The 27,000-nt window shown below is 40.8% G+C and overlaps 1 long non-coding RNA gene across 4 annotated transcripts in view; it reads left to right on the top strand.

Moving 5' to 3' along the window:
- LOC139164623 (uncharacterized) overlaps nt 1–27,000 on the top strand; it is a 59,950-nt gene that overhangs the window by 29,385 nt on the left and 3,565 nt on the right. For 2 of the 4 annotated variants that reach the window (XR_011558667.1, XR_011558664.1), the window contains exons 2-5: nt 12,692–12,787; nt 14,085–14,250; nt 14,647–14,754; nt 15,244–15,523. This is a non-coding gene — a long non-coding RNA (uncharacterized lncRNA). Of the gene's footprint in view, nt 1–10,923; nt 11,040–12,691; nt 12,788–14,084; nt 14,251–14,646; nt 14,755–15,243; nt 15,524–16,717; nt 18,007–27,000 lie in introns of those variants that run through there. The other 2 variants (XR_011558666.1, XR_011558665.1) reach the window with 2 other exon arrangements.

Genomic DNA, 27,000 nt, shown 5'->3' with positions numbered 1-27,000 from the left:
GTATATTAGCTATCATTTCTGTCATTGTCTCTACTAAATTCTCATCTTTCTCCTCTTCTACATTTTGGAATCTGACATAAAATTGTGCTCTATCGATCTCAAAATTAATTATCGATTCCTCTAACTCTCTGTTTAATTGTATCAATTTGTCATCCATTGTTACTACTTTTTTTATCATTTTGTTCTACTTTCTTTTCAATTTGTTCTATTCTTCTTTCATTTTTTTTCCAAAATTTGATGTATTATTTCAATTTTATTATCCATTTTTTGCATGTCTTCCCTCATTGCCTCATGATTCCTATCTAATTTTTCCTGAAGTTTAAGCATTGTTTCTTGAATTGCCATTAATGCTTCCTGTGTTGTTTGTGAGGTATTGCTAATATTACCGGTGCTACTGGCCTTTTCTGTTGCTAACATGCTAACTATTGATTTTTGGGTTGAGGGATAACCAGATGTTTTTTTGGTGTATTTCTGGAAAGTTGCCATTTTGATCTTTTTAATTGATTATTAAATTGAATGTCTAGTATTTTCTTTGAATCTAATAAGTCTAATATGTAATTAGATTTAGGGTATATAATACGAGATTAGATTTTTAACATTGAACAACTTGTTGATGAACTATTATTGTTCTTTTCTTCTTTTCCCCTTTTTTCTTTTCTTATTTTTTTTAATTAGCTAATTAGGAATAATTGCTAATTTTAATTTTTGTTATTGTTTCCCCCCCCCTTTATTTTCCCCTCTTCCTTTACCCCAATAGATCAGTATAATTCATACAATGTAATTCAATATAATTCAATATTCGATATTAATGTTAATATTATTAAATTAAATTAATATATTTGCTCTAAGTATAGATGTTATAGGTATGTTATAGCTGATATAGAAATAAAGATAGTAATTAATAACAATTACTTATTTCATTATATCGTTGATACCATTAATACCATTAATACCGTTCACTCCATAAGAAATCAATTCATCCAGAAAATAATAATAATCAACCTTTCTGTTTGTTATGGGGTTTTACCTAATTCTTCGTCCTTAAAGTCCTTAAAGTTTTAGGCTCAAATTCAAATTCAGTATATCAGAGTTCAATCAGGGTTCAATCAAAGTTCAGTCAGGGTTCAATCCAAGTTCAGTTAAGTTTCTTTTTCTTCCGCTATGGGTAGCAATTCATCAGTTAGTCCATTAATCAGGAAGGGAATTAATCAGTTAATCAATTAGTCAATTTTTTCGGGTAAGGGAAGGCAAAAAGGAAAGGGGGAAAGATATGAAGAGATAATTAATTACGCTAACTTCCTCCTTCTCCGATGTTTCCCTTCTCTGCACCTTCTTTTGGCTCACCACTCCTCTGCTTGTCTCGTCAGCTTCTGTAGGCTCCGTTGCCACTTCCAGTTACACTCCACCACTGCTGTTTGTTCCCTTGATCGTGGTCCCCAGCTCTTTGCAATTTATTCTTTAAACTCCGGAGCACCTCCTCCCTTTTCTGATCTCCCAGCAGCCTCCGTATCTCCGTATCTCCATGGCCTCCGTATCCCCGTCACTACCATAATTTCCGCAAATTCCGTAGTTCCTGCAATCTCCGCACTGGTAAGCCTTCAAACCACGTCATTTCCGCTTTTCTTCTCTTCTTTTTTAAAAAAAAATTTAATATTCTCCACCGTTTCTTTTAGGCACAAAACTTTCAAGCAGTTGTTCAAGTTATTTAAGCTGTTTTTCAGATTCTCCTTGTTAGTCCACTCCTATTATTTTAAGTTTAAACTCCAAACATCTTCCGAGTTTCTCAGTAGAATTTTTTTTTCCTTTCTCCCCCACCGCTGAGTAGCCGCTATTCAACTTTGGTGGGTCCCCACGCTACTGCTCTCTCTTGACTTAATCTTCCATTATTTTGACTATATATATTTTAATTACCATACTTGGGTTCTTCTTCTTTGTAAATAGGATTGTAGTTACTCTCTCTTGCTTCCTCTGTTACGTTGGGCTGTCACAGCTCTAACGTCGCCATGTTAGTTGGTGACTCTCTTGCTTCGAGGTTTGCGAGGTTCTCACTTCTGCGCACGGGGTGCTTGCTTCACACCTCCGCGCTTGGAGGAACCCTCGCTACTTCACCCACCTCTCCAACGTGGTTGCGTCGAAATTTAGCCGAATTTCAACCCCCGGAACTGCAAAATTAGGCTTGGGAGAGCGGAGCTCTGCTCTCTCGCGCCTGCTCGCCGTAACCCCGCCCCGATATGTTTTATGTGTGTCATTTTCTTTAGTATTGACAAACTTAGTGACTCCATACAATTCCCAGACATGCAGAATTTGTCCATGGCAGTTAGTTTCTCCAGAACGTCAGGAATGTCACGAAATTTATTGAAAGAGAGGCCTAAATAATTAAGCTGATGTATCCTTTCCAACTCAGTTGGAAGGCTCTGGAGGAAGTTTCCATCCAACAAGAAGGTCTGTAAATTGTTCATATCTCCAACAGCTGCTGGTACACTTCTGAGTGCATTGCAGGTACTACACAACTATTGACCAATCGTAGAAGGGGAAACCTGTCCCAAGGAATTGAGTTGGAAGGAGACAAACAAAGCCTCTGTCCTGTGTAATGTGAATGTGCGCTTGATGTAAACTTCGAGGGCCCGTCAGATATCAAGGGTATGCCATTGTCTTTCCAAGAGCGGTGGCAGGAATTTGGGAGCCCAAGCTCATGAGCCCTATGAAAGATGGAATTCATTTTGGGCACAAAGGTAGGGTCTAGATGTAGGATGACATGGTCAGCATGGAAAATGCAGAAGTCCTGTCAAACCAATATGGCGTTGACTTCTGAAATCCTCCTGGTGGAGGTGATTAGCACCAAGAATTCCACCTTGCAAGAAAGGTGGTTAAGGGCAATGATCTTAACGGCTCATAGGAAGCTCTATTGGGGAGGTGCTGCTGATTTTAATGTATTATTGCATCTTGTATTTCCAAGATTCTTATCACACACAAATATATAGTCACACCATTGTACAGTCCTATGTACAATCTCAGTTGGCCACAATAGAAAATACAAAAGATGGAAGAAAAATGGTGTGTATTTTGTTCATACAGAATAAACCTATCAATTTCAGTTCATATAGTATTGCTTTCCAAGGTAAAGATGATGAGACTTTTTTCTAGTCTGAGAACCATTTTTGGCCTTAACTAATTGTGCTGCAGCTGAATTCAAAGACTTAAAAGGCAGGGCCTGGGTAAAAATGAAACATTTCATCTTAACTGCAGAAAAAGCAATTGCTGCCAACCTGCCTTCCATTGAGGACCTGTATACTGCACGAGTCAAAAAGAGGACGGGGAAAATATTTACTGACCCCTCACATCCTGGACACAAACTGTTTCCACTCCTACCCTCAAAATGTTGCTGCTGAGCACTGCACACCAAGACAACTAGACACAAGAACAGGTTTTTTCCCGAACACCATCACTCTACTAAACAAATAATTCCCTCAACACTGTCAGACTTTCTACTAAATCTGCACTTCTATTCTACTAGTTTTTCTCATCATTCCTATCACCCATTTCCTCCTATGTTGACTGTATGACTGTAACTTGTTGCTTGTATCCTAAGATTTTTATTAATGTTGCTTCTTCATTGCTTATTTGACCCCTATGACAATCATTAAGTGTCGTACCACATGATTCTTGACAAATGTATATTTTATTTTATCTACGCTGAGAGCATATGCACCAAGACAAATTCCTTGTGTGTCCAATCACACTTGGCCAATAAAATTCTATTCTATTCTATTCTATTCTATTCTATATTTGTAGCTAATTAGAATGAATTGATTAGTCACCAGTTTAATATTGTCTATTTTATGTCATCTTAAATATTAGAAATTTACAGCTGTTTGAGATCTCTTAGGGCTTTTGGAAACTGAATGTGTCCCAGGGTGATGCAACTTCCTTCCTTTCAGGGATTCTGTATGATTCTTAGGCTGGAGACTGACCCCAATGAACTACAGGGCCGAGTATAAACTTGAATCTGGGTTTATGACCTCTATCTTTTAATCTAAAGCATTAGGTCTTAAGAAAATAACCCATTTAATCAGTGGCATTCACAGGAGCAACAGGGATCAGAGAAATGAAAGCTTCATGTCCCAAGTTCTGCTCTTTTTCCATGTACTTTGTGGCAAATTTTGAAAAGTGAAATTATAAAAACCCAGTCTAGCGCAATCCCAATGAAGTAGAAAAATAAGAGATCTCAAAAGAAACCAGCATGGTTGCACAAATAACTCTCTGATAAATTGAAAGACAAAACTGACAAGTACGAAGAGTGACACATAACTAAGGCAGAATATAATCAAATAGCCCAAAGTTGCAAAGGTGAAGTCAGGAAAGTTAAATTTGAAAATGAACTAAGGCTTGTGATAAATGTCAAAAATAACAGAAAAAAATATCTTTTAACATGTGCAAAACCAAGAAAAAAATCAAGAAAATGATTGGTCCATTTATAGCAGAAAGTGGCAAGATGATGATCAAGAGGAAGAAAGCAGAACTGCTTAACCCACTTTTTGCATCTGTTTTTACACAAAATTAAAAAAAAAAAACCAATCTGCCCAACCTATTTTTTTTTTTAAAACGCATAAAATGCAGATCAGGAATATAAGTAAAAATAAGGAACAAAAAGATAAGCAAATACCTGTCCACTCTGAAAGACCACAACCACAACCAGCTGGATTACATCCCAAGGTTGTGAAGTGTTCTGTCTGGGTCACTCCGGAAGCTAAAACCAACCCAGACACACCGGTAAAAGGCAAAGGCTGTTTATAGAATTCAAAGAAAACACAGGTAACAGAAAATGTCCTTACAAACAGGAAAACGCTGGAACTTCAAAGATATACAGGATTCTTGCTGCCAAGACGAAGCTGTAGATAGCAAACATACGCCTCCCACAAGTCTTCCAGACTGCTAGGCCACAAGCCAAGATCAGAGACGCCGAGAATCAAAGCAGGTCACTGCAACTCCAATTGATAACACTCCACATGGCTTCAAGGGCTTGCCTGCCTTTTGAACCCTGCTGATGAGGACCACACCCAAACCCAGCTGTTTCTAATTCAATGGTGATAATATTTCTTTAACTGCTCCTTTCGTTGCTCTGAACGTCTCTGTCTCATGTCAATGACAGCTTGTGTATCATCACCTAATGACTCCAAGCTACTGGCTGGGGAGAGCCCCCCCCCCCCCCCCGGGGCTCTCATGCTGTTCTCCTTCATCCCATTCCTGACTCTCCTCTCCCCCGTCCGACTGTTCAGCCCCCTCCTCTGCGCTGTCATCCTCCTCCGGGCATGGAGCCAGCAGAGACGCAGCCGGTCCCTGAGCAGCCTCAGGCTGAACCACAACATGAAGGAACTGGCAGCTGAACCATATCTTCAACACCCCTGAACCATATTTTTCAAAGATCCTGGAGCACTTGAGAACTACCAGAGGACTGGAAAAGGTCTGATATGGTTCCCATGTTCAAAAGAGGAGGGGTGGGGGTGGATTCAGAAAACAATCAAATGCACAGGTATAGAATGGAATTGTACCTGGCTCAATAGTAGTAACTATGAGAAGTATCTTGAAGTCCTAGTGGACAATAACTTAAATACTAGTAAGCAGTGTGCTGGGAACTGCCAAAAAAGCCAACACCATTCTAGGCTGCATTAGCAGAGGGGTAGAACAAAGATCATAGGAAAGTGAACACAAGAACAAGGGGGCACAATCTGAAGTTAGTTGGGGGAAAGATCAAAAGCAACATGAGAAAATATTATTTTACTGAAAGAGTAGTAGATCCTTGGAACAAACTTCCAGCAGACGTGGTAGATAAATCCACAGTAACTGAATTTAAACATGCCTGGGATAAACATATATCCATCCTAAGATAAAATACAGAAAATAGTATAAGGGCAGACTAGATGGACCAGGAGGTCTTTTTCTGCCGTCAGACTTCTATGTTTCTATTAATACTGCTTTATAAGACCTTGGTAAGACCACACTTGGAATATTTTGGTCACCACAATATAAAAAGATGTTGAAACTACGGAAAGGGTGCAGAGAATGGCAACAAAATTGACCAGGGGACGGGGGGCTAAAAACATACAAAGAATGGTTGGAGGAATTGGGTATGCCTAGTTTAAAGAAAAGAAGGAATAGGAATGAGTGACATGATAGCAGTGTTCCAGTATTTAAGGGGTGGTCACAAAGAAGAGGGGGGGGTCAATCTTTTCGAAAACAGCTGTAGGCAGAACAAGAAGCAATGGAAGGAAACTAATCAAAGATAGAACCAACCTAGCACTAAAGAGAAATTTCCTGACAAAACAATTGATCAGAGGAACGGTTTGCCTTCAGAAGTTGTGGTTGCTCCATCACTGGATGTTTTAAGAGAAAATTAGACAACCATTCGTCTGAAATGATAGTCTCCCACTTAAGCAGGGGTTTGGACTAGAAGACTTCCAAGGTCCCTTTCTAGTCCTATTCTGTTATTCTACAAAGAACCTGTATAGACCATTACATTAGGGCTTAATTCACAGCAGTGTTCCCTCTAATTTTTGGGGGTGGGTGGGCAGAAAAGTATAGTGTCTGAGTGGCAGTCCCTTCGGGACTGGGTGGCACAGAAATAATAAATAAACAAACAAACAAACATAAATAAATAAATAAAAAACCCACCCTGTTTTGCCTCAGAGAATTTCAAAATAAAATACTGTACTGTGTGTCTATAACAGTGAGCTCATAATAGGGCAACTCTATCAATATCAAAATGCCACTTAAATAGTTGAGCTAGTTTCAAACTAGATTTTGATTTTCTTTCTCTCTTCCTTACTCCCATTCTTTTTCTTTCTCTTTTCTCTCTCTTCCTATCTTCCTCTCTTCCTCTCTCTCTCCTTCCCTCTCACTCTTTCCCTCTCGGCTTCTGGGCAGGTTTGGAAAACTCTGAGTTGATGATGGTTTTTAAGTGAGCGATTGCTCACTGCTCAGCTTAGAGGGAACTATGATTCACAGTACTCCATAACTGTCAAACTCTCACACTAGACACAAAATACATCTTCATGAGGAAGAGATGCCTCATGCCTTTCCCTCAGCTCTTCCATCATATGGAGAAAGACAAGTTTTGCTTTGTTGGGAACAAAAGCTTAAATGACTTTAGGATGACAAAAAGAAGAGAATGTCATTAAAGGCTAAAATCTACAAGGAGCTGAAAAGGTTCATGTATGTTGGATTGCATTTTCCACAGCTAAATATTATTTGGAAAGAAATGGGAAGGACCCACATCACTTTATCTACAGTATTTTTATATAAGTAAATTTAAAAAATGAACACAATCCGAAGGGCAGCTATTATCCACACTTGTGATTTTTACTTGGGTCAATATCTAGTATAGGATCATATTCTGAGAAGAAAAAAACACCATATCAATGGTGATATGTGTGATTAGGCATTTACAGAAACAGAATAATTGAAACACATTAAGGTAACTTAATTTTATTATGAAAGAGGTGGATAGCAATGTCTGAGAATCATTACTTGATTTTTTAAAAAATAATATATTTACCATTGGGCTTCTGATGGCTCTGAGGCTGAACAGAACTTATGGAATGATGTGCTGTGTAAGAACAGACCTCTCTGTCTTGGGCTTGTCTGTGAATACTCATCCATGTAAATGCTGCCATTGAACCTGCTTAAGAGAAACAATATCATTTCATCCTGTTTCCATTGCATGGAAACATGTCTAATCTTTTAAAAGTGTCCAAGGATGGAAGTGCCTATTTGGATCAGGGTTGTCCAAAGGTGCTTTTTTCAAGAGACAACTGGACTTTGTTTTTCTTTGAAGACATTTCACTTTTCATCCAAGAAGCTTCTTAGCTCTAACTGGATGGTAGAGAATGGAAGGATTTATATTCCTTGCAGACAGTGGGTCATTTGCATTCTTTTTAGAGAGTTTTTGAGACCACTTGGAGACTTGTCTGCATCCTCAGGGTCACCTGAATAGTGCAAATTTATGTTTGTTTTTTTGTTTGTTTTGTTTGTTTATTTGTCTGTCTGTCTGTCTGTCTATCTATCTATCTATCTATCTATCTATCTATCTATCTATCTATCTATCTATCTATCTTTATTTATTATGCCACTCTTTTCCTTAGACTCAGGGCGCCTTACAACATGTTAGCAACAGCACTTTTTAACAGAGCCAGGATATTGCTCCCACTAAGGCTGAGTCAACCTTGAGCCAGTGATGAGATTTGAACCGCTGACCTACAGATCTACAATACAGCACTCTACCTGCTGCGCCACCCCGGCTTTCTCCATTAAGCAAATGGGTGTGGTGGAGCCTTCTTTACTCTACTAAACAAATACTGTCAAACATAGTTCCCTCTAAGCTGAGCAGTGAGCAATCGCTCACTTAAAAATCATCATCAACTCAGAGTTTTCCAAACCTGCCCAGAAGCCGAGAGGGAAAGAGAGAGGGAAGGAGAGAGAGAGGAAGAGAGGAAGAGAGAGAAACAGATAGAAAAAAGAGAGGAAGGAAAAGAGAAAGAAAAAGAATGGGAGTAAGGAAGAGAGAAAGAAAATCAAAATCTAGTTTGAAACTAGCTCAACTATTTAAGTGGCATTTTGATATTGATAGAGTTGCCCTATTATGAGCTCACTGTTATAGACACACAGTACAGTATTTTATTTTGAAATTCTCTGAGGCAAAACAGGGTGGGTTTTTTATTTATTTATTTGTTTGTTTGTTTGTTTGTTTGTTTATTTATTTATTATTTCTGTGCCGCCCAGTCCCGAAGGGACTGCTGCTCAGACACTATACTTTTCCGCCCACCCCCCAAAAAAATTAGAGGGAACACTGCTGTCAAAGTTTTTAGTAAGTCTGCACTTCAATTTCTACTGGTTTCTTCTCATCATTCCTATCACCCATTTCCTCCCACTTAGGACTGCATGACTGTAACTTGTTGCTTGTATCCTAAGATTTTTATTAATATTGATTATTTCTTCATTGCTTATTGGCCCCCATGACAATCATTAAGTGTTGTCCTGACAAATCTATATTTTCTGTTATGTACACTGAGAGCATATGCATCAAGACAAATTAATAATAATAATTTATTAGATTTGCATGCTGCCCCTCTTCGAAGACTCGGGGTGGCTCACAACAATGATAAATTCCTTGTGTGTCCAATCACACTTGGCCAATAAAGAATTATATTGGAACTGCTGAAAGGGCTGTGTTGTGGAACTGTGCTCACTGCGGGATGTTTTCTGCCCTATGTTCCTTTACTGTTGAACACAGAGACAGGCTGTTCGGGATGAATCTGTGTTTTTCTGCATCTCAAACTGAACTGCAAATCGTTTCTGCAGTCTGCAATTTTTTGGGGGAAATCCATTCCTACTCCCACACCATTTAAAGGGTGTTAATCCCAAAGTGCATAGATAAATGTTTATGAGGATAAATGTTTATGAAGTCATCCAGGTCATGGCTATCACAAAGGTGCTTTTTTTGAAGAGTCAACTGGATTTTTTTTTGTTTTTCTTCAAAGACGTTTCACTTCTCATCTAAGATGTTTCTTCAGCTCTAACTGGATGGTGGGGAATGGAAGGATTTATATTCCTGTCATTTGTATTATTTTAGAACAGGGTTGTCAAACTAGATTTCTTTGAGGGCTGTTTTTGACTGACAGAGTGATGCTGGAGCTCCAGAGGCTAAAAATGGGCCCTGTGAGGGCCTCGCAGGACCTCAACGTGGCCCGTTTTTGGCCAGCAGATTGTTGCAGGAGGCTGTGGAGGTTGAAAGCAGGCTGCATGGGGGCCACACGCTCCCCCTCCCAGCCTATTTTGGGTGGCAAAGGCCCTGCAGGCCAGTCATTTGATATTTTCAGGCCAGCCTCACGGCCAGGTTTAAACACTCTATGGGTGGATCCGGCCTGCGGGCCTTGAATTTCACTCCTGTATTTTAGAGAGTTCTTGAGGCCACTTGTGGGTTTGTCCATCCAGAAAAATTGCAGACTACAGGAATCATTTGCACTTTAGTTTGAGATTCAGACCACACAGACTCAATCCCAAGAAAGTTGACTCTTGAAAAAAGCACCTTTGGACCAAGGATGGAAATAATGCAATGTTTTTCTATGCTCTTGTGTTTCATTGCCATATACTTTGTCTGCCATAGAAGGCAATATCCAACAATGTTAAGTGTGATTAAGTTTCAATATTTTCAGTGGCAATCTCCCTTTTTCTTTTCTGGATGAGTAAGTATGTTTGATATTTATAGTATGTATTTTATAGACCTTTCTTGCAAAGCCAAAACCCAGCACACTTCATACTGTTTTGCAATAAAATAAATTACAGGTTAAATTAAGCTGATATATCCTTGGTTACTTATTAATCACAGTTCATTTAACAGAATCAATATTTCCAGCAAAGAAGTAAACATGGACCACGCCGCTCTATCTTTTTCTTTTACTTTTATAGCCTGATAGATAAATAATAAAATAAAATAATAAAATAAAATGCATAGTTCTGGAAACCAGTAGAGAATAAGAAACAGTGCTGGTTATCTCCAGGATATGCAAAGCACATTTTATTTTTCCTTTTATCTCTCCAATTTTATGTTGATCCCATACATATAGATTGATTTTGCACAGGTAGATAATGAAAAGTCAAGGGGGAAAATTTACACAACGGCACTCAGGATCTCAGCTCTCTATTGGTATATAAATTGGTTTATTATTTCATTCTCTTAAAGAGGGCCATTCACACCAGGGAGCACTTTAAAATATAGCATGTTTAAACATAAATCCATTTACCATTCATATCCCCTTTTTCCTTTGTTATTCCCACACCATTTGCAAAGTTAATTTTGCAAAGATATGTATGAATAAATACAATCTTGCTTTTTCCTAACTTGCTCATTTCGTCACCTTGTTCCTACAGTTAAGGCTATAATGTGGAATTTCTGAAATAATGGCAGGGACATCATTCCGAGTCCAGAACATGTCAGTGTTTCTGTTTTTGTTTGATGATACCTTGTGAACTGCTCAGAATTCATCGTAAGTGATTTATATTTAGCCAATGTAACCTATAGTTAGGCTGTCAATCTGAGCAGAAAAAAGCAGCCGGGTAGGTGAAAGGGGGGGGGGGGGTTACGGGGAAAAAATAAAAAGAGGAAACATTATTGATAAACATTTTCTGGACATTTGGTGCACATTTCGACTGCTCCAGCTTAAAGCAATTAATTCACGATACTGACATTAACTCTCTAGCATGTTGACAGCTTGGAGCTGGAAGTAAAAATGCTAGTTCTCCAGGGAAAAGAGAAGGCTAGTTGGCTCTTTTTCTGGACTGTTTGCTTATAGGCCCAGAGAGCAATCTTCCTTGCAGAATGAAATGCAAGGACACAAACAATGTACCGGGGAGAGAATAGAAGATGGGAATGAACAGTTTGAACTATTTGCTCAGCAGAAGGGCAGCCACAATTGCTGGCCAATGGCTTTCCCATGCATCAGCGAGGGCTTCTTAGCTGCCTTTGTTGTGGTAGTTCTTCCTCCAGCCAGATAAGAAACACAGCTGCAGCAATTCCAGCTAACTTGGGGTGTGGGTTTATTCACTAAAGTCTCCATTCATGTTTACTGTATTTATTTGCTGCCAAGGTTCCAGACACATTTTTCAAAAAATAGATTTAGTGTTTCCACATCCCATTCCCAGATCTCAAGCCAAATTCTGTTGAAATTTTATACACCTCACTAGGAATCTGCTATTTTGACGAACAATCCCCTTTCTTAACACAATGGAAGAAGTCAGACTAAAATCACTTAAAAGAATGTTCTACTCTTTAGGTTCAACTGATTTTAATAGCTTAGTACTGCACAATTTCCCCCCTTATAATCACACCGGTTTTGTTTTCTTGGGAGTTATATCAATTCTTCATTGCATGTTTATTCAGAAATAAATTGCATTTTGTTTAGTGGTGTTTACAGCCAAATAAATATATTTAGGATTGAGCATTTAAAGCTTTCAGGTTTGGATAGACTAGATTCAAAATAAGACTACTATATAAGCAATATGTTTTAAGGATATGCTGCAGCTACTTTTTAAAATACTTGATGATAATGAAATAAAATCCTTCTCAGAGAAAATATACTATAATCATGTTATTCTGTGATATTTTACCTTCTGCTCAGTCATTTTTCAGTGCTGGAAGAGCAGTTTTATAAGTGAGATAGAACACACAGGTAGAACGATTCAAATATGTAAAAATGATAGCATTAAATCTCTACATGTATATGTATAAAAGCCAATATTCACTAATAAAAAATGCCTATTACCTGATTCATTCTGGAGTTCACAGTATATCGGCATATAAATCAAATAAATAAATAAATAAATATATTGTGAATATGATAAAATCAATAAAGTTTGCTATGGGACATTTGTGATTTTTTTTATTTATTGAAAACCAAGTATAATTGTTAACATAAATGTTGATTCCTTCTGTAACATGCAGTACACCAGCAATAAGTAAAGTATCTACCTTATTTTAAATATGCACTTACATTTACTTTATAGTGATTGATGTATTTTACCTTTTAATCATTTAATTCTATGAGCCTTTGCATCACTATTAAAAATTATAAGCATTAAATACTTATGATAGTGTTGTTAATGCAAAGCTTTCTTTCTTTCTTTCTTTTTATAAATTAAGGTCTGTTTTTTGACATGAAAAGTTAACAACACAAGAGCACAATGAAAGCCTGAATATCATTCACAGGAAATGCAGTCACATGCAGTAGACATTTTGGTGAGTAACAATAAAAGCTAATAAAAAAATAGGACCTGAACATCTTATTTGGGATGGAGGAATATAAATGAAAATAATGATCCATTGTGCAAAATGCACATTCTTGCCACTGCCTTAATTAAATGAATTCCAGACAGATTTGTGTTAATGCTTACTGTAAGTGTACTTTGAAAAAGTGATTTAAATGCTTCTGAACCACTGATCTTAAAACTTTTTGCGGCTATAGCATAAACAAAAACATCATGTTTCTGCTTCAATTTTAAATGTTTATGTTTCTATGTATGTATAATTCCTTTTGTTTAAATTTAAAATTTAAAAACCATGCTTTTTTCCCTCTAAAAACTACTTTTGTCAAAATATTAGTGTAAATGAGATGTAGCAATTATGTCACATGAAAATACATATTAAAGGGAGGGAATCAGCATCACAGAATGATTTGTTGTGATCATGTTGAACATGTCAGTAAAGAATCAGCCACATAGGAAATACAAAATGTACACAGTTTTTTTTCCAGAGTGAAATTGCCCTAACCTCAGGGATTTTTCTTCTACTGGGTGGTCAGGAGGAAAGGCTGAAAGGCAAAAGGGCTCCCATTGTCTCAGCTGAATCCTAAGAACTGACCTCACGTGCCTCTAAAAAGAAGAAAGCACCTGTTTATCTCCAGTTATCCCCTGCTTTGGTGAGCCTCCATGCTGCCACCATCAAGACAGAGCCTTCTGCTGGGGAAAAAGATGTGTTCCTAAAAATGCTTTGAAAAACTCTTCAGCCTGGATCCAGTTACAGATCTGCACAACAATGCATGGAGATCTCAAGACTGACTTGGGATGCTCATTTATAGCACTGCTGGGAATGCTTAGCTCACCCATAGCAGGAAATGTGAATAGGAGCTATATAGAAGATGCATAGGTATAGTCACCTAATCTACCACATTGAAAGGCAACTCTGCACCATGCTCAATTGAAAATTTGGTTCTCATTCCTTTGGGGCAGCTGTATAAGGAAGGAAGTGAGAGAAACTGAGCATGACAGTCTTTTAAATCAAACAGTATTATGTGGGAGGCCATCATCAGCAACAAATATCAAATGAACTACTCTTCCTCATTTCTGTGACTCTGGGGAGATTATAAAAGCCAAAGTCCAATTTATCCACAGGGCACCCAGTTAGGGAAGGGTGCATGCTCTATTAATCCTACTACCCCTCTTAATCAACATGAACAATGCTTAGAGCCATGTCCAGAGAGACTAAGCTATTCACCAAGCTATTCCCCAAGTCTCAACCATTTTCTGCCTCTTTCTAGATCTTCCTACGACTCAAGACCAGAACAAATAAAAGCTCTCCTTGTTTATAAGGGAAAGAAAGTGAGTTGTTTGTGAAGAAAGGACCTATCATCGAATAAAAGCTGAATGGAAAGGAACCATGGGAATACGAGAAAGCATGGGAAGAGAAGGCCATGCACAACAAAGGTGAAGGAGAGAATTGGGGATGGAAACAAGTTGGATAGATAAATGGTTGTAAAAATTTGTGCAGACAGGTGTGAAAGAGGGAGGGACAGAAGGGAATTGAGTGTTTAGACCAGGGCATATTGCATGTTTTTGAGAAATAAGTCAATTAGGCATATTTTGGGAGGAGGGAGGAAGGAAGGGAAGTGATTTCCTACTGAATAAATTATAGCCAGGGGATCTGCCAGAGGAGGGGAATAATGAAAGCAGCATCATGTGATTATGATGCGAGCTCCCTTCTTTTATATGGGCGTCATGACATCATAGTTTGGTGAAAAGTTCCAACCTGTTAATGTTTCTAAAGTAGAAAACAAAAGTGTTATTCCTATTGACTTGTGATTTTGATTCTGCCTATGTTAGGGTAGAACCTGTCTATCTTAAGAAATGTAAAAGAATGCAAAGGTGGCCTTGAAGAAAGTATTGAAGGAAGGAGGAAGATTTTGTTTCTGGAATCTCTTGATATACAAGGTGGGAGAGAATGCCCGTTAGACTTTGAAGAATTTGTTATTATACCCTACAATAGGCTTTCAAACTCCCGGTCCGTGGTTCACACACTAGCCACGCCCATGCCCAGTTCAGCAAAGGGGGGAGGGAAGTCCAGATACATCACGTGACGATGTCAGTTTGACACCCTGCCCTACTAAACAATAAAGCAGATTTACAATAGCCCTCGTGGAGTTAGTTTCCACATCTGATCTACCTTGTAGGGTTGACAGGTTGTAGCCAATTGCTAACATTTAAAGAAAGAAATAGGAGAGGGGCGGCATACAAATCTAATAAATTATTATTATTATTATTATTATTATTATTACTTAATCCCCCTATGTTGTAATTTTTTGATGTAATAATTTTTTTAAATGTTGTGGATATTTTAATCAATGTAAATTCTCATCTGTTTTTAAATTTTTTAATCTGCTGTTTTGTCTTTGATTGTTTTGTATTTCATCTGGCCTTAAGTTGGAGGTCAGAGCTTCCAGTGTGATGGAAGAACCGCATGTGGGTGCCTGCTGATGATTCTCATGAATGGATCCTCAGACCCTTTGGAAGGATTGCTGCAGTTGACGTTGCCCTTGTTCTATAAGAACTCTACCCCAACATATATAAAAAGTGCATGTATGCTGCCCATTCCAGGGGGACTCAGTGCGGCTTGCGTTAAGTTGTAAGAATAACTTATTGTTGTACAACAACAAGTTGGAGCGGATATGGATAGGGACACAGCCACAGTGCATCTAAACAAGTAAGCAGAATTATTCTGTTTGACAGAAGTCCTGAAATCCTAATAGGCTAATAGTAAATATATTTTCTCTTCCGCAAAATCAGGCTAACTTTGATATTATACATATTGCCTGTTTATTTGTTTTTTAATGGAGGGAGAGCATTTTAAACTGAATCTGAAGCAAGATAGAAAATTTCTCCTTAGTTCTAGGTTGGATCTCTCCTTGATTAGTTTCCATCCCTTGTTTCTTGTTCTGTTTTTAGGTTCTTTGCAGAATAGTTGAATCCTTCTTCACTGGGACAGCTACATGCATATTGGAAAACTGATATGTTACTCCTAGTTTTTCCCCCTCTTCGTTAGCAATAGCATTTAGACTAATATACCGCTGTCCTCTCTAAGGGTTTACAGAGAATAAGCATATTGCCCCCCAACAACCTGGGTCCTCATTTTACCGACCTTGGAAGGATGGACAGCTGAGTCAACCTTGAGCCTACTCAGATTCGATCTGTCAAACTGCTGGCAGCCAGTGATCAGCAGAAGTAGCTTGCAGTACAGCACTCTAACCACTGCACCGCCAAGGCTCTATAACAGTGATGGTGAACCTATGGCATGGGTGCCGCAGGTGGCACGCGGAGCCATATCTGCTGGCACAGTGTTTCCCAACTGTGGCAACTTGATATTTGGACTTCAACTCCCAGAATTCCCCATCCAGCAAACACTGTGCTGCCACACAAACTGTTGCCCTAGCTCAGCTCCAACGTGCATGTGTATGCGAGCCAGCTGATTTTAGACTTGCACAGAGGCTCTGGGAGGGCATTTTTGACTTCTAGAGAGCCTCCAGGGGGATGGGGGAAGGCATTTTTACCCTCCATGGAAGCCTTTGGAGCCTGGGGATGGTTCTCATGGCCCACGAGAAGTTGTAAAACAGTCCGTTTCCGGCTTCAGATGGCCGCTGGGGGGGGGAGCTGTTTTCGCCCTCCATAGGCAATGACTTATGGGTGTGGGAACTCATGCATGCACAATAGCACGCGCACATGCTCTTTCAGCACCCAAGGAAAAAAAGGTTTGCCGTCACTGCTCTATAAAGATGATTAGGGTATACCTAGTCTAACATAGCTACGTTAGATTAGGTATATCCAGTTCTTGCAACTGATCTTATGTTTTAGTCTCCATTCTCCTAATCATGGTTATTGCTCTTCTCTGCATTCTTTCTAGAATCTCAACATTTGTTTTGTGATCAGAAATACTTGGGTTCAAATTCACATTAACCCAATCCATGGGAGTGGACAGGGTAACATTAGGTCAGTCACTATTTCTCAGCACAATATACTTGGCATTTGTTTTTTGGTCATGGGGGAAAATTGAAAGAGAGAAATCTATGGTATGCATGCCAGGTTTTTGCTGCTAGAGGACAATGTGGGACACATATCCACAGAATACAAATACCAAATAAATCTTTAATACATTGGTGTCTGTGTTTAGTCAAACTAGGTAGAGAACAATTCTGTGCAGGCAGCATGGTTTCCCTTCTGTCCCCATCCTCTGTGCATTCTGCAGGAACGCTATAGGAGCGCTGTATTTGTATTTGCTTGAATAACATTATACTTTTCAGTGTAATCAGGATCATAATAAAGAAGGTTTCCAGAATGTGCATTGAAATGAAAGTGATTGCACCTTCCTTTCAGACATTCAGCATCAACATGTGGTGGGTGTGAGAAAGTATACATTTGATTATAAGTGTGTATACAATAACTCTAATTGCAGCTCAAGAAAAAAAAAGGCCCACTGATCAGAAATTTGGAAAGCACTGATCTTTAATACTGATATCAAAGGCAGCAATTTTTGTTCTGTTTCTTCCATGCAATTTTAAAAAATGAACATAATGGAAACTATCCATTGTAAAACACTTTGCCATAAATTCTGCAATTTAATTTTCTCGTGTTTTCCTATCCACCTGCCAAACACTTTCTGTTGCTTTTGAACAATTTGTCCCTTCTCTAAACCATGACCTTCGGGCTTTGTAAAATGTAAGCAAGGAGTCTGCCTGTGGAACTTCAAAGGCAAATCAAGTGCCCGCAAAGCAACAATGGGAAGCCATGACTTCCAAGGTGGCTCCTTAACCTTGCATTGCCCAATATGATTTTTGTTATTGTTGATGTGGCAACTGAATGGTGTTTGAAAAAGTAAATTTTGAATGCCCATGAAAGGTGACCTGCTTTGTGTTTATGACCAGAACAAACAGAGCTCCAAAGTACACTGTTTGCCCAATTACTTAACCACAGATTGTTTCTCCTGTCTTCTGGGCAAGTACTATAATGGTTTGACCACTGAGTGCTAGAACAGCGCTCATAAACTTGTCCTTTAAAGAATAGATTTAAAGACTCTGATCCCTCTTCGAATATCCACAACCGACTTTGCAAACCAATGGAAATAAGTTCTTCTTTTGTAACTAAATTCCCATTACTTATTTTACTTTTTTTTTTAAAAAAATGGTTTTCAATATTGGATTTGTACATTATGTATTGCTTGTGAGCTGCTCCGAGTCCGCGGAGAGGGGCGCCATACAAATCTAATAAATAATAATAATAATAATAATAATAATATCATTACCATTACCATTATTATTATTATTATTATTATTATTATTGTTGTTGTTGTTGTTGTACTAGTTCTATTCTATTGGGGCATATTTCAAATAAATGTGAAATAAATACTTCAGCTATGTCTGAAAATGCTGCTGCTTCATAGTTCTCTTGTGCCTGTTTTAATTAGTGACATACAGGTGTTTTTGCTAAGTCAGAAGCATTTCTTCCAAAACATTTTTTATGGATGCTGAATTCCACAATTAATTTTCTCCAAAGGTCTGCCTTATTTTATAAACTCTTTTAATATTAATATTATTGCATTTGATCACTGGCTCTATAATGATTTTATTAGAATAGGAATAAACAAATGTATTTAATAGGGCTGAGCATCGCTTTGAATCTAAAGGGATTTCAAAAGAGAAAAGGTGAGCAAGCAGCAGCTGGTGATGACGACTTAGACCAAAGTATCTTTCACGGAACACTGAATATCAGAAGACACATCTAACAGCAAATTTATGAAAATAATTATAGTCAAAACATTCTGTGGTTTAAAGCCTTGGGGAAATGTTGCCGTTTTCTGGCTGAAGTGTTGCTGACATGGCATGTGAGTGTATAGCTGCATATTCTGGGCACTGTTTCCCTTTGAATGGCAAGCACTGGAGAGCATGAGTATTTCAAAATGCATCTGGATCCAGGGCATACCAGCAGAATGGGTGTGCTCCAGATCCCCTCAGTTAAACGTTGTCATCTTGCAGACTGAGGAAGTGGACATCTTCTATGCTATCACGCCCTCCAGATCAGTGTCTCCCTATAGATGTGGAGAACAACTTCTTTTCTGGGGTTTTGGAAAGGCCTGGCTCTGGTCCTAAACCAAGGGTTAATGTGTTAGTGGAGATTGTCATGCTACCTTTTACTGTTACAGTTGCTTTGGTCAGGACTCTTATGCTTAGTTATGTTTCTAATTGAATATTGGGTGTTGTAACCCACCCAGAGCCCAATAAATCACCTTCTTTATTTCCTTTTCCCATCCTCCCCTTCCCCCTCCCTCTCCCTTTCTCCCCCTCTTCCAAGAAGAATTGAAAAATTATCTTTCTCCCCCAAAAAATCTCTTCCCCCCTAAAAATTGGGATCTCATCTCCTGCACTTTTACGATAACCTTACAAATGAAAAGGATTTATCATGTAGCGTAGTAAGTTTTTTTGACACAGCTTTTGATTGAATAAACAAATACAAGCTTACGTATATCTTGCCAGGGTATGGTAAAGAATTCAACTTATTAATTTATTAATTAATATAAAAGAAACAATACTATATAACAGTGGGAATCATTATTAGTCTGGCCGTGCCATTTTTGGATTTCAAATGCCAACATTACTAAACATGTTTTTACCATCTGCTAAAACTGTAGCAGGGTGGCATCCCACCATCAAAGACCCTCTTTAGCCTATGTAAAATGTGGATCTATAGGATGGTACCAAGAGTATTGCCGGAAGACCACATGCAGCCCATGTGTGGTGTCTAGAGCATCTTCCCCTCCCTGTTGTGGTTCCGTCTGAGGCCCCTCCGGGAACGGCTGACCTTCTGTCGGTTTCCAGCTCAGAGGGAGAGGCTGAGGAACAGGAGGTACAGACAGACGAGGAGGAGGAATCCCAGGCTGAAGAAGAGGGAGGACAGCCAGAGTCCCACCAGGGGGACCTCTCCCCAGCAAGCAGCCTGGATTCCTTAGAGGAAAGTGCACAAGCCATAATTGATCTGCGACAACGAAGAGCTACTCAGAGACGGAATCAATTGGCTAAATACTTTCAGCATTAAAGTGGCAGCAGCTGGGTTTGGGTGTGGTGCTCTTGGGAAAGGCTAAAAGGCAGACCCACCCTTCCTGGCTTGTGGAGTTTTATCTTTGAGAGTCGTGGGACCTGACTGTGAACTTTGGCGTCTTGGAATCCTGGTTTGTGCCTTTGACTATTGAAACCTTGGGGGGGTATGCCAGCAAGAAGCTTGCTGTATTGTCTGGACATCAGGACCCTGCTGTACCGTATTATATCCTGTCTGTTGGGAAGAACAGGTTTTCCTCTGTGCTTATTTTTTCCAGTTATAAAATACTTTTGGCTTTTACCAGAGTGTCTGGCTGTTTTTTCCAGTTGGTGTTGAGGTCTGGGGAAACCCAGACAGAACACCTCCCCTTCTTTCTTAGAGATTGATTGATTGATTGATTGATTGATTGCATTTATATGCCGCTCACTCCAAAACGGACACTGAGCAGCTAACAACATTTATGAATACAATACAAGTAAAAAGAGCAATAAATACATTGATAAAATCTACAATACAATAAAAACTACTATATCATTTTTAAAACCCTTGCGTACTAACAGGCAATCCTAATTCCAGGCATGCCGGAAAAGCCAGGTCTTGACGGCTTTCCTGAAGGGAGGAGATTTCCTGACCTCCTACCAACCAACCTTGTTTGGCGGACAAGACCTGGAGAAGGCCGACTCTGTGGGCCCTCTGTTTGGGGAAAGGATGTAAGGAACAGAAGATTGAGTTAATTCCAAAAAGGTGCATTCTGAGACAAATCCAATGGAAAAACTATTGTTTAAAGATTTTCAGATAGATGTTGTGCTTTGCCCTCCCCTATATTCATATTTTTTGAGGAGCTATTGCACTCTCATAAAAGTTATGAGCTTCCCCCTCTTACAAATTAGGTTCAGATAAGTTGCACTTTTGAAGTACAATCGCTTAGCTTGATACAAAGGAATGTCTGAGCTGTCAGAAGTTTTGTACTCCTGTGTTGCGGAAAACAACAGTATCATGGAGATCTCCAATGGCTATTACAGTGGTTGGGCAGCTCTATATGAAAGGTATTCTCTCAGATTTCCTGATTCAAAATGATTTGGGGTTTATAGGTGGGCAGGGGTGGGCAAAAGTGGAACCGCTCCAGAAACGGAGCTGCATGCGCAGCTTAATCACCACTGGCCGTGCATGCGCCGTGCATGCAAGATTCGGCTTCTGTGCATGTGCAACAGCCAAATCTTGCCGCCCCAGCCAGCAGCATCGGCACCTCCCACTAGGTGGGTCCAGAGAGTGTGGCACTCATCTGCAGGTGTGGAGTGCCCCTGCCACTGCTGCGGCTGCCACTGGGGCGGCCGCCAACCGTAGGGCTGGGTCCTGTGAGGCATGGTGGCAGCAGTGGTCATTCCCGGCCAGGAGCCACCAGTGGGAGGAAATCCTCCAGGGTGAGCTGGGTGGGCTGGCTGCCCCTCTCTGAACCTTGGCCTTGCTTTCCCGCTGCCCTCCTGCTACCTGTGCCCACCCAAGGGCAGCCTGGGCTTCAGCAGCACCTTGCCGGTCTTCTCCCCGGATTCTGGCGGCTTCTTGAGCAGCCTGGCCGGCAGGCGCAGCTAGTAGCAAAATGCCAGCCAGCGTGAGAATCTCCACATGTGCTGCCTGGACATCCGCTGCTCGGACAGGAGATGCACCCGCCAGAAGTGGCCGATGTAGTGGATGGCCAGGCTTCACATGTGGAGCTGCTTGTGCTGGCTGGTATTCTGCTGCTTCCTGCTGTTAAGGCATTCTCCTGCTCACCCGCCAAGGAGCTGCAAGAATCTGGGGAGGAGACTGGCAAGGTGCTACTGGAGCTCAGGCCGCCCTCAGCCAGGCACAGGCAGAAGGAGGCCATGGGAAAGCAGGGTCGAGGTCTGGAGAGGGGCAGCTCCTGTGGGTGCCATGAACCATGGTATCATGGTGCTTCTTGCTGGCTGCAGCTGCCGCTACAAGGGTGGCTCTCAGTAGGGCAAGCCCAAGTGGAGGAAAGACAAATGCACAGATGACCCAACGGCCTGGGCTCAGAAGCCCACTGTCTTGGAAGTGGGGATTGTGGGGACTGCTGGCCCCAAACCTGCTGCTGAATCTTGACCTTGTGCTACTGACTCCAGCCCCAGCAGGGTGGGCTTTCTTCATAGGCATGGAATGGGTACAATATCATTGAGGCCCTGGGACCCAGCAGCAAGGAGCCTTGCTCTGATGTTTGGTGTGGCACTGCTGCCTGTGGCACCCGGTCCTGTCGCACAAGCACAGCTGCCACAACCAGGACCCTCCTTCTCAGATGGAGCTGCGCTGGGAATAGCCCAGCCAATGCATTTGGCAGGAGTGCAACTGGGAGGGTCCCCACCACAGGCAATCATCCTGCCGGCCGCACAAGTGCAAGCTGGCCAGCCAGTCCTGGCAGAGCCGCCTTGGTTCCAGATCACATTTGATGGGTACTCCAAGAAACTGGCCTATTTCCTATACCAGGTTTGGGCGTACATCGATCAGTTCAGAACCCAGTTCCAGTGAGACCAAGAGCTGATCAACAAGATAACCAAAGGGATGAATGAGAGGGAAGCAGCAGAGTGGGTGGCATCCCCAGAACCTGATGATGCTAATGAATTCGTCTGACAGATGCGGGTCCAATTCAATGACGCAGGGTGGCAGGGAAAGTATGGGACTGACCTGAGCAACACTTGATGCACACATTCTGTGATGTCTTGGACCCAAGCTGAAAAAATCATGTGAAATCTGTGGAGACCCATGCCAGATCCAGGACTGGTATGACACAGCCATTGTCCTGGATTATGCAACCCAAGACCCCAAGAAAGCCCTGGCCAGAAGACTGGCCACAAGGCCTCTGAGCCGGTGATCCCAAACAAAGCAAGCCACACACCTGGGCCTCGAAGTGCTATAGATGTGGCCAAACTGGGCATCGGGCTTTGGAATGCTTAGTGCCAGCCCCAGTTCCACAGCCAAGAGCCAGGCTAACCCCAGGAATGTGGAACCCCCTCCACCAAAACAATCCCCAAATGTGGGATTCCAGCAGATATCCAGGAAGTATGAGTAGTTATTCAATCATACAAAACAGATACATCAAAGTTTATAAAATAGTGTTTACTTTAGAAATGGCACAGTCGAGTTAAACAGTCTGGTCATACACATTCAAATCAATCAATAATTCTCAATACAATAATAAGATTACAAGCCTGTCTTTGTCTTTGCATATCAGACATACATTACAGCTTACAAATAACTATCATCGAACACACAGAGCTTACTACATCAATCTCAGTGAATCAGCAAAAGGAACAGAAAAAACAGAGAGAGAATCATGCTTTCTGGCTCCCTCTTATGGCAATTTACAACACTACCTCTTAAAGCTATAGTATTTTAATACATACAGGCATTCACTGTTAGCTTGTTTATATATTGCAAACCCAACTGTTTTGTACATAACACCTCTCATGAAAGACTTGCTCAACCACTTGTCCAAAGGCAAGATATTCACCAAGCTGGACTTGAGGGAAGCATACTATCACATATGTATTAGGAAGGGGGATGAATGGAAGACTGCCTTTAACTGCCCATTGGTGAGCTTCCAATTCCCCACGGTCTTCATGCAATTCATCAATAAGGTTCCCTACCCTCACCGGTGCTCATTTATTTGAATGAAATTCTCATATTTAGTGATACACTAGAGGAGCACATGAAGCTAGTGCATCAAATCTTAGAAAAACTTCTGGCTGCCAAGCTATACACAAAACTTTCCAAATGCGAATTTCACAAAACCTCCCTAGACTACCTAGGATATCGCATCTCCAGCTAGGGGATAGAAATTGATTCAGGAAAAATGAAAGCAGTGCTAGACTAGTACTCCCCATGCACCTGCAAGCAACTTCAAACCTTTTTGGGCTTCATGAACTTCTATCAGTAGTTCATCCCCAAGTTTGCAGAAGTGCTGCCACTGACTGAGCTGCTAAAGACAGGTCCATTACCCACAAAGCTAAAGCTTAACCAGCCGGTTGAGTGGACAATGGAATGCCAAATAGCGTTTGAAAGGCTGAAGCGACTCTTTGCTCAAGAACCAATCCTGCAACACCCCGATCCAGAAGGGCAGTTCATAATTCAGTCAGATGCCAGCGATGTGCTGGTGGCAGAGTTGCTGTTGCAGAAAGATGAAAGGGGCTGATTTCTGCCATGAGCTTACATCTCAAAGAAGTTCACAGCCACTGAGAGGAGGTGTGCCATTTGAGAGAAAGAAAGCTATGCAGTTCATTGGGTGCTGCTCATTTGGAGGCAATTCCTAGAGGGGGGCAAAGTACCATTCAAGGTGTGGACAGATCAGAAGAACCCTGAAGCATTGAAAACTCCCAGGAAACACTCACCAAAAAGAAGTATGCTGGGCACAATACTTCAGAAGATTCAAATTGGAACTGAAGCACATCCCAGCTGGGAAGAATTTATTGGCTGATGCATTATCAAAAGAACCACAATATGACAGCCAAAGAGTGCAAGAAGTCCACTTCATCATTTCCCACTCACCAGGAGAAACAGCAGCCCCAGCCCTCACCCAGGACCAAGTCAGACAACCAAATGCTCCTAGTCAGGACAGGTGGACAGCCACACTGAAAGCAGCCCTGCCTGGCGATCCCTGGTTCAATGACAACAAGGAGATCTTGATGATGAGTGAAGGCTTGACCTGGAAGCAGTCCAAACTATATGCACCTGCCATCCTCAGATTGAAAGTGTTCCAACAAAGACATGATTCCAAACTGGGAGAGCATTTTGGATTCCTAAAAACTCTCTATCTAGCCCAGAGGCAGTTCTGGTGGCCAAAGATGAAAGCTGAGATGAAAGCTATGTAAGAAGCTGTGCCACCTGCACAACCAGGAAGCATTGGCCAGGGAAAACACATGAACTGCTGCAGCAAGTGGTCAATCCCAGCAAGCCCTGGAAGGAGATCACCATGGACTTCATCATGGACTGTTATCGACTTGTTTTCCAAGCAAGCCCACTTCATTGCTTACTCAGGCCTACTGTGGGCCAGGAAACTAGCAAAACTGTTCCTCAAACACAGCTACTGCCTGCATGGCATCTCAAAAAGAGTCATCTCTGACCGAGGCATGCAGTTCACTGCCAAGTTTTGGAGAGAGTTCCTGCGAGCAATTGGCTCCACGCACGGGCTCAGCTCAGCTTTCCATCTGAGTACAAATGGAGCAGCGGAACATGCAAACACAATGGTGGAACAATACACCCATTGTTATGTAGATTACCAGCAAGACAATTGGTCAGAGCAGTTGCCTTTTGAAGACATGGCATATGACAACGCTGTTCATAGCAGCATTGGACTAACCCCTTTTCAGGTTACCAGCAGCAATGAGTATGTTCCCATGCCTGAGTTACCTACAGAGGTTCCCACCTCAATGTTCCTGACTGAATGCATTGAGATGCTGAAAAAAGGAAGGGAAAACACCAAGAAAGCACTAGTGAATCAGCTCCTAGTTAAGATTTCCTAAAGTACAGAATAATGGCTTCAGAATTACTTTATTCCAACCCAACAGAATGTTGGAAATTATATAAAGACACTCAGGGTTCTATCAGTCCAACACCAGGATTAATTTCTGAAAACAAAACAAAAAAGAAACATTTTTTTACAGAAGAAGCCAGGAAAAGGAAAACTGAGTTTACAAATGGTTGGATTTGAGTGGGGAGCTGTGAAAAAAAGACTGCAGGAAATAAACCCCCAAGCTGTATCCCTTTGAGAAGTGTATTTGACATCATTTATGATCTTACCAGTTATGGGCAGCCAAAATTTTACTGCCACACTGTGGGTATGGATTATTTTGTGGGTGTGGCTTAATGATCATGTGACTGTGCGGGAGTGGCTTGCCGGCCATGTGACCATGTGGGAGTGGCTTGAACAATCATCATTGTTCAAGTGAACTGTTAAGTCCTTGACTTACAACCTTACCAGGTGTCGCTCGCTGTGGTGACAATTTGCTTCTCATTTCCTGCGTTCTCCTTTCTGGGTTGCCCCCCCGCCTCCGGCTGGGTAGCTAGTCCAACAGGTGCTGCCAGAAGCATAAGTGCTGCCAACGCTGCTTCCACCCGCGCCTTCTGCTTGCACCTCAAGCGGGAGGTGGCCACGTGAGGCTGGAAGGGAGCTGGACAGGAGAGAGGGAAACTCATCCGAGGCCAGGAAGGAGGAAAGAGGAAAAAAGCAAGGAGTGCAGATGCAGCAGCAGGGAAAAATAGGAGACGTGAGGCGAGACTAGTAATCCAGGAAGTGACAGCTGCCGATCAGCTGGAGCTGCACATGCATCTTCATTTCTGCCAGTGGAACTGCGTTTCATCCCGTCCTGCCTGCTGCCCATCCCTGGATCTTACCATTAGCAGAGATGTAGAAAAAGTTCAAAGTAATTTAGAGCAAACATAATCTCATATTCTATTCCCATATAAAAACACATCATTTTTGTATTCAAGCTAATCTGAAAATATTCCAGGAAGGTTGGAGAATCTTTTTTTTTTGGTTTCTGACTTCCAGATTTTCTCCCTCTTTCACTTCTCTATGCAGTTGTTTTCACATTGTTTTCAAAAGATAGCAACTAGGAGAATTAACAGAAGGAGCAGTAGCTAAAAGTGTTATTTATTGATTTATTTATTGGATTGCTAAATCTCATCGACTGACATTGAATAACAATTCTCTACCACTTCTCTGATCATTAAATTACCACAGTCACCAAAACATCATCTAGGTTAGATATCTCAAATTCATATTTACTGATCTGGAATAACCACTATTGCTGCCTCCTGCATTTATTTTGCACTCAAAATGAAAAAAAATTGAAGCCTGGATTATGAGCTTTCCCATTCATATCACAGCCACAAATGCATTAGGTGGTCTTCGGCAATCCACTCGCAGCATGGGTGAAATGCTACCAGTTTGGTCCAGTTTGCAGGAACAGATAGTAACAAATGCTTTTAAAAAGTTAAAAGAAAAGTTTCCAATCTTTAAAAAAAACTTTTTAAAAAGCATTTTTACTACCCATTTGTTGGAACGGGTAGTTAAAAAATGCTTTAAAAAGGTTTTTTTTTAAAGGTTCCAAT

Source organism: Erythrolamprus reginae, chromosome 3, assembly GCF_031021105.1.
Source record: "Erythrolamprus reginae isolate rEryReg1 chromosome 3, rEryReg1.hap1, whole genome shotgun sequence".
Classification (NCBI taxonomy): domain Eukaryota; kingdom Metazoa; phylum Chordata; class Lepidosauria; order Squamata; family Dipsadidae; genus Erythrolamprus; species Erythrolamprus reginae.
This window is presented reverse-complemented; position numbering and strand designations above follow the sequence as displayed.